Genomic DNA, 7,209 nt, shown 5'->3' with positions numbered 1-7,209 from the left:
CAAAACAATTTTCACCAATAATTACTTATAGCTGCGTATAAACGCCAATTTACATTCACGGATAAACTTTTCAGAAGATTCACCTCTGTCGTGTGCTGACAACGTTTGCCTCTCACCCTCGTCATCCTTCACAGGTGCGATGTCAGACTCTGAAACGGCCCTCAGCGTCCCCACACGGTCGTCACAAGGTCGTATTCTCTGGCAATCTTATCCAACTCACTGCTGGTTTAAATGTAGTTCTTCATCACTACACTGGTACCAGCTGGAAGTCCTCAGATCTGCACGTGAACATCACAGGTGTCGTGGATTGTCCTGATAGAAAGCCGCACGAGAATGCAACAGGTGCAGCCAATCATCGTAACAGAGGAGAGAGACTCTTCTGCAGCACATTTTCCTCAGAGAACAGCCCCAAATCACCTGGGAAGGAAAATAAACACAAAACAACCCAACCTTGTCCAGCCAAACCCCCCCAACACACAACACCAAGACATATTTAGTGACTTGGAAATGGTCATGTATCATCCCTTGACTTGTCTGAAGAAAACTGACAATGAAACTGATTATTTGTAGGAGTTATACCAAAGGAGCCCATTACTTATGCAACCCATCATCTTGGCTTTTATATTTGTAATTAATTTATATGAATTTGTAGAGATTTGCTGGCAGTTTGAGTTTAAGGAAAATATATATTTTTATTATTTTTATATTGAGAATCCTGATTTACTTTATGTATCTGAAATGGCAATGAAATGGAAATGGCATGGAAATGAAATACCAAGAGTCCCCATACTTTAAGAGGGCACTGTATGTCTCTGAGATTGCACATGTACGTACTGTAATACTGTCATTTTATTGATGCTCGTTTTAACTGTGAATCACTAAACAATGGTTACTTAAACTTGAATTATCTGCATCATGTTTTACAGTTATATGATAAGTGGGTTGTACAAATGTTTTTTGGTTATCACAATGTTAGCTTGAAATGATTAAAAAAATGCCTGTTTGTGGAATTGCTGGTATAAAATGTAATTAACTTTGAAAAAAGGTTATGCCTGAGTACAAAACAATATAATAAAAAAACACAACCTTTTTGTTGTTCTATCAGAAATTAAATGAAGTGAAATCATACTGCCAATAAAAGTAGAAAATGTCTTCATCAGCTCAGGCATGATTGTGCAGATTCTGTAAAAATCGTATAAATAACGTAATAAAATGAAGTCTAATTATTACCAACAAGATCTGTGGTTGATTTATTGCATAGTTGTCTTTATAATGGTGACTGTTCCTTCACACAATTTTTTTGTGTGTTTACAAAAAAGCACACAACCTGCAGAATGACAGATTTTACAAGCCCTGTATTTACCAGAGTGTAAGTCGCATCAGAGTAGAACTTGCACCTGTCACAAAATGCTTCTTGAACAAATTGAGCTTCTTAAAAGTTGCACCTTCTTTTCTGTATGTGAAACTTACTTTTTAGCACACCTGTTCCCTGTGGACCAGTTTAACAATGGACAGGAACTCAGTGTTGCTCATGTGCTGTTACTTAACATAAGAACTTTTAAGTTCCAAAAATAAGCAAGCTGGACATATTAAAATGCAATGCTCAAGATACTGGATGTTATCTGATGCAGTTTGGACAGCATAAATACTCAGATGGCCACAGATGGAGATGTGAACAGTGACCTTTTGAAGGAATCTCTCACCTTATGGTGTGCACCATAAGGACTATTAAAAAAAAAAAAAATAGCAAAATGGACAGAGTGGATGTTATTTGATGCAGATAAACATGGATTGCTGACCCACAGTGTTGGAAACACTATAATAAAAATGATTTTATTTATTTTATCACCTCTCTAATTTGGGAGTTTTGTGCAGGATTTATTGCTAAATTTAAAAAGCAGCTGACTGTGCATCATAGCCCACTCTGATGTGGCAAATGGCAATATCAAAATGTGCAAACTAAAAGTGGATTAACATTTCAGCTGCTGTGTATGCTGTTGCGTGGAAGTGCTCCACTTTGTACACTCGGCTGTAAAAACATCCTGCTGGCACCACGGTTTTGGCACCAGCCGAACACCGCCATCCGGCCGCTTTTACTAGAAAGAGGGGACCATTTCGTCTCGGCAGTGGACCTGACTCATTTGACTTGGCAAAGCGGTTGATACCTCCTACTTATGAACCCCTCTACATAAAGGGCTTTGAAAGAAGCCCGACAGCCTCACTCGTCAGTCTGGTCCCAGTATCATTTCCATTAAACTCAGCCCACCATGAAAGATTTGACATCCCCAAACTGAGGTTCCACCACATGGACTCAATATGCTTTTTCACTTTTTATTTTTTTATTTTTGTTGATTTCAGTGATAAACAGATTTTGAAAGTCCCAATCATCAGAAGCACATGCCACATGTGAATTCCAAGACCTGAAAAAGCTTACTGCTGTGGTTTTGAAGTAGCCTTGCAATACGAGGAAGTGGTGGCGGTCTAGTCTGACCACAGATACATGAGATCCGGCTTTGCCGTCCTCACAGATGGTATGGAGACACGAGGGATTTTGCTGGCCTTGACTTCCAAGTCCTGTTTACGTGATCGCTCTGTGGTGAGTGTTCTCACTTGAGGAGCGTGTCTCTGTTGATGGCCAATCAATCAGCTCTTTGCTATGCAGCCCAGTTTGTGGGCTGCAGGCTGTGGATTTGCCGGTTGCCCTGCACTCCGGCATGAGGAGCTGCAACACGGCAGCTGCACAACAAAATAAAACTGTCATTCAGAGGAATAGCTCTTTTAATTTTCTGCTTGTAACACATTTGTGAAATCCTGCTCTTACCTTGTGTTATTTGGCCTTCTTAATGTGTTCTTTTCAGGTTATTATTCAAGTCGCATTGATTTTCATCAATTTCAGGGCAGGTCTGAAGCGTTAAGAAGAAAAAAAAAATCAGAAAATCCATATTCTCACGTCCAGCCAGCTGTCAGATCGGATCTGAGCGTAATGGTCTTATTTCTGACTCTCGTCCTGGCCGGCGTCTTACTCGTGCAGGTGTTGCTGTGTTTCCTTTTGCTGAGGGAGTTTCTGGTTTCAGGAAATAAAGCATGATGGTTAATGTCAGAACTGGGAGAAAACATTCCTCGAAGGAAGGGCCAAACAGGGGCTTCATACTGTGTGTAGTTTCCAAAGAAAAGTGGCACAAAACTGCGCATCATCTCATCTATCTGTGACATTATCTATGTTATACTGCAGCAAAAGATCCCCCCCCCCCCCCCCCCCACCACACACACACACACACATGCGCATTTACAGTCTTAGCAACCGGCCCGGCAATCATTTCATTATTTTTACTGCACCTCTATCTTGGTCCCATTTTTCCTTCTTTTCTTTTTTCCTCCCTTGGGCACCAGACAGTTTGTGCTGTTTTGTCATTGTTATTAAATTATGTAAATCACGACCTGATACCAGACAGTTTGAGCTGTTTGACGTTGTTATGTCGCAATGACGTAATGACTTGGAAGGGCTCATTAGAGACTTTAGATGGGGCGACGAGGAAACTATTGACCGGTTGCAAAGAATGTAAATTGTTGTGCTGCATTGCATTATGAGAGATCTGGGATTTGGGGTTTTAAGTGTTGTTATTTTGGTTCATGTTGATTTAGCAGTGTTGTTGATTTATTGTTTTTTGTTGTTCGATTGGTTTAGTCAGTTTGGTTGAGTATCATGTTGCTGTTACCATAAGAGTAAAGTGTAGCGTGTTTGAGTTCCACCATTGTTGTTGTGTGTAAAAATAATATCTCCTTGTGGCAGATTGCAGAACACACAAAAGCTCCGGCTTGGTCTTCATTCTTCCATGCAGCTTGCCACACTATTATCATCATCATTATTATTTAATAGCCTTTGCTATGCAATTAAATCAATATGGTCTTATATTTATTATATATTAAAAATAAATATTATTAACAAGTTTTACTATAAGAACAGTGAGAGTTGACTTTATTTTTTTCTTCATTTGTGGCGCCACCCCTGGATGGACGGTGCACTTAACATAATGCCTACACTGTGTATAGGCTGTGCCGTCCCCGATGTACACTTATTATGTTTTCTTTGGTCTTTGAGGTGCACTTTGGTTTTCTGGATTTTGTTTCAGACTCTTCTTTCTGCACAACAATTAAAAGCTGGGCAGCGGAGCCAAACTCGGCTGCGCTGATGTGACTCTGGTCAGATGAACATCTTCCAACATGTTTATTGGAGCTTTACTTTTTCTCCCTGCAAAGATGTCATTCACCTGCAAAAACAAGCTTAACTTGAATGCCTCAATCATCCTGCAATCCATGAGGTGACATCCACTAAAATAGTCTTTGTAAATGCAAGTATTGGTAATAATTGCTGATTGGATTCAGTAGAGGGCAGCAACGAGTTGCTTTTGATTATTATGTGTTTTGGGGACAGGTTTTGCATTTGTTAGATAGAGCAGTGTATGTGATAATGGTCTTTCAACTCAGGAATCGAACCATGGGATTTTGATTGTAGAGATTTATAGGCATTATGACCAAGATATTTCATGTAACAATGCAATTTTATTGTTATTTATTGATTTAATGGATATAACAGGTTGGTTAATGGGATAAGGAGTTGGATTACTAATTTGCAGATGTGGGTTCACCTCCCAGTAATGTACTGCCTGTCTGTGTCCTTGGACAAGACACTTCATCTGAAATGTATCAGTTCAACTAGTGATACATGGGTACAAGCTGTGGCTGAAGAAGTATCCTGTGATAGATTGGCATCCCATTTTTGGGGGGGTATAGATCCTCATCCAATACAGAATTTGGGGATAAGCACCAGCACCAACAGGCTTTAGAGCTTCCCAGAATGCACTGCGGCGGCAGCAGAGCTCAGGCATCTCACAGAAAATGTAAACAATGGTTACTGATGATGTGGATGCCGTTGATCCAGTGAGTTTACTGGCGATTATGATGGTGACACATTCTCCCAAGTTGAGAGGGTTATCTTGAGGAGGTGTAGGACCTGTGATGGACTTCTGCCGCGCCCCGATGTTGTCTTATTGTCCATAGTTCACAAGGTCTGTTTACATTGTGCCCTAAATCGGAACTCTGCTGAAACTGACTTCTTGCATGAGTCACGGACCGCAAGATGGTGCGAGATTCACAACTACAAGACAGCGAATACAGGACTTACTTCTTGTACTGTTTATTTAGTGGACTGCTTTTCCATAACAGCCATCATAGGTCCTGGATTGCAACCACCAAGGGAGACAACTGGTCCATTCAAAGCCCTTAACAGTAAGAGTCTATCAGCAGCAGCCAGGTGACACTTGGCTGCCCACTTGGCCTTCTCCAGCTACTTTGGACCTCAACACTGAGGCACCCACACACTGTATCATGTTGTTACCTGATGTTCCCTCTCAATGCAAGTGGTTAGTCTCCCTAAATAACTGTTTGTTTTACACAAAGTCATTCCAGCAGCATCTACCGATTCGCCAATGGGGCAGATCTGGTTTGTAAGATAATTTTATTGGCCTTCCTGCATGTGTGGAACTCACCAAATGTGGCTCACGAATTGTATTAATTTATGTAGCCTATTTATTGGATAGCACACTGAGGAGTGATAGGAAATGGAATAGAGGGGGAGAAGCATGTGACACAGGGTTCCCAAACTGGGAAAGTTTGTCTCCAAACCGTCGCACATGAGCTGTCCTTCTGATATGTTCATTCCAAATCCTGTCCATCCTTGTCACTCCCAAAGAGAATTGCATCAATTTCCACCGTCTCTAAGCTGTACAACATAGCTGGTCTCACTACTGTCTTGTAAACTTTCCCCTTCACTCTTGCTGATATTATTTGGTCACAAATAACTCCTGCCACCTTTTTCCACCCTGCCTGCACTCCCTTCTTCACCTGTCTACCACCTCTCCATTACTTTGTACAGTTGACCCCAAGTATTTAAACTCATCTACTTTCACCACCTTGAATCCTTGTAACCGCACTTTTCCACTGGGCTCCCTCTCACACACACGTACTCAATGTTGCGCCGACTGTCTTTCATTCCCCTGCTCTCCAGAGCATATCTCCACATTCCAGGCTAGACTGAACTTGCACTGTACGCTCACTACAGATCACACTGTCATCTGCCAACATCATAGTCCATGGAGACTCCTGTCTGAGCTCATCCTTCAACCTCTCCATCACCATTGTGAACAAGAAAGGACTCAGAGCTGATCTTTGGTGTAATCGCACCTCCACCTTGAATGAGTCTGATATTCCTACTGCACTTCTCACTGCTGTCACACCATCCTTGGACATATCCTACACCACTCACACATACTTCTCTGCCACTCCATACTTACATACAAGACCACAACTCATCTAGAGTCCATGAATATTGATATTTTCATTGGTGCATATATATTCAAGATTCAAAGCTTTAATTGTCATATGCACAGTAAAGAAACACATTTCTCTGTACAATGGAATTCTTACTTTGCTGCCCACACTGGTCACACGGAGGAAGACGTTGCATCAGAATTTTGGCTCTCTGTTGGAACTGTTTACACAGAGACTGCTACCTGCTGCTTTGGACTTTGAACTAACAGTCTTTTTCAAGACTTTTTTAGTTTTTTACTTTTTTTTTTTTTTTTACTTTTTCACCGTGCTCCAACGCCTAAAGAAGACCTCTAACGGTCGAAACATCGCGACGGAGTACTTTTATCAGCTAACTTTCATCAGCGTTGGCAAGTTAACTAGCTTGCTAACGCTTTCGTTTTTATTTTATTTTTTAGCACTGTTGTCGTGCTTTACCTGTGCTGCTCCACAGCCTGTCTAGTGGATTTTTATTTTATTTTAGCACCGTTGTCGTGCGTTACCTGTGCTGCTCCACAGCCTGTCTAGTGGATTTTTATTTTATTTTAGCACTGTTGTCGTGCGTTACCTGTGCTGCTCCACAGCCTGTCTAGTGGATTTTTATTTTATTTTAGCACTGTTGTCGTGCGTTACCTGTGCTGCTCCACAGCCTGTCTAGTGGATTTTTATTTTATTTTAGCACTGTTGTCGTGCGTTACCTGTGCTGCTCCACAGCCTGTCTAGTGGATTTTTATTTTATTTTAGCACCGTTGTCGTGCGTTACCTGTGCTGCTCCACAGCCTGTCTAGTGGATTTTTATTTTATTTTTTAGCACTGTTGTCGTGCGTTACCTGTGCTGCTCCACAG

Source organism: Thalassophryne amazonica, chromosome 12 (genome assembly GCF_902500255.1).
Source record: "Thalassophryne amazonica chromosome 12, fThaAma1.1, whole genome shotgun sequence".
In the NCBI taxonomy this organism is placed as follows: domain Eukaryota; kingdom Metazoa; phylum Chordata; class Actinopteri; order Batrachoidiformes; family Batrachoididae; genus Thalassophryne; species Thalassophryne amazonica.
Note: the sequence above shows the minus strand (reverse complement) of the source record.